The sequence below is a fragment of the Geotrypetes seraphini genome, chromosome 10 (assembly GCF_902459505.1).
Source record: "Geotrypetes seraphini chromosome 10, aGeoSer1.1, whole genome shotgun sequence".
NCBI classification, from domain to species: Eukaryota; Metazoa; Chordata; class Amphibia; order Gymnophiona; family Dermophiidae; genus Geotrypetes; species Geotrypetes seraphini.
Genome location: NC_047093.1, coordinates 53,560,940 through 53,562,696, shown reverse-complemented (window position 1 = coordinate 53,562,696; position 1,757 = coordinate 53,560,940).

Here is a 1,757-nt window from a genome sequence, read left to right as displayed (position 1 = left end):
ATTGCTGAATTTTTTTTAATTGGTTCAGCTGCAGCACAACGGACCAATCACAAACGACCTTAGAACTCTGAGGTCGTTTGTGATTGGTCCATTGTGCCCTAGCTGAGCCAATAAAATTCCGGCGCTGCTGCGGGAAGTTGAAGGAAAATCAGGTTGAGCGGATCTGTCAATGCTGGTTCTTGTGTGTCTTTGTCTGTGCACAGAACACCCAGATTACAAAGCGACGGTTACTCCACCGAGAGCTGTTCAGGGAAGCTCTTTCTTTTGCTTCACTTCTACTAGTTTACTTTTAATCGAATCCCTGTACTCCTCCTCTTTCAGCACCTCTGACTCAGAAATTGGCATAACTGGATCTCCGCACAGCAGTTCACCCAGTACAGGACCTGCACTTACTCTACAGTACCCTGATATCCTGTGGGTCCTGCTCCGAGGGTCTTTCTACATCCTTCGCTTTCACAGCAGGGCAACGACAAAGGTACTGATTAACGCTCACAAGGATTGTGGGAAAGGGTTGAGCTCTTTGTGATCTTTCAGTTGTTTCATATAAATTAAACTGAAGCTGCTAATGGTTTGAAAAAGTAACTGAAGTTCTGGTCTTCTAGGTTTAAACTATTCAAAGTTTTCTGGATTAAATGCAGATACGTTGGTAGGAGTGATAGCGCTTACCTGTGCTCTTTTAAAGGATTTGACTGGATCTTCTGTCATATTCAGGGCTGGCCCAACCATCAGACAAGACTACAAAGGCAACTAAGGCAAGGGTATAGCTAGAATTACATTTTGGAAGGGGCTTAAGGGTGGACCAAGGGAGCCAATTATTCTCTCCCTCCTCACCCTGCCTCCACAACCACAAAGTTGAGGCATTCCTTTGCTTAGAGTTACCATATGGTTCCAGAAAAGGGAGGATGGATTGAGATATCAGTGTTTTACTTCCACCATATGGCTCTAGAAAAATGAAGACGGGTCAAGACATCTAGGTTTACTTCCCTTGAAAGCAATGGAAGTAAAACCCAGATTTTCAATCTGTTCTTTTTCTGGAGACATTTGGTAACTAACTAAACTAAACCTTGGGTTTATATACTGCACCATCTCCACGAATGCGGAGCTCGGCACGGTTTACAGGAAGAAGGATGAGAGAGGAACTATAGTGGAGAGATTAAAGAGTTAGGTGTAAAGGGGGAAGGGGAGAGGCCTAAGAGGGGGGAAGTGTTACAGTTTTGAGAATAGCCAGGTTTTTAGGTGTTTGCGGAAGAGTTGGAGGGAGCTTGAGGTTCGGAGTGGGGAGGTGAGGTTATTCCAGATCTCAGTGATTCTAAAGGGGAGGGATGACCCAAGTTTGCCTGCATGGGAAATACCTTTTATGGAAGGGAAGGATAGTTTAAAAATTTGGGAGGATCTGGAGGAAGTAGGGTTTGGGGAGTTCCAGGATAGAGGGATAACGGCAGGAAGGATGCCATGTAGGATCTTGTAGGCTAGACACGCACATTTGAAGTGGATCCTGGGGATTACTGGGAGCCAATGGAGCTTAGACAGGAGTGGTTTGCTGGTTGGGTTGCCAAGTCTCACCAACTGAAGAGATTTGCTCTGCGAGTCCCATTCCTGCCATAGCAATGCTCAAGTTAGAAGCGCACTTCAGCCATCGATGTCAGCATTCTCATGCATGTTCAGTTCAATCGCCGAACTAAGGATGCATGTGAGAGCCCACATTGGAGGCGGAAGTACGCCTGCCAGTTTGGCAGTTTTCCTGTTCAATTGGGCTA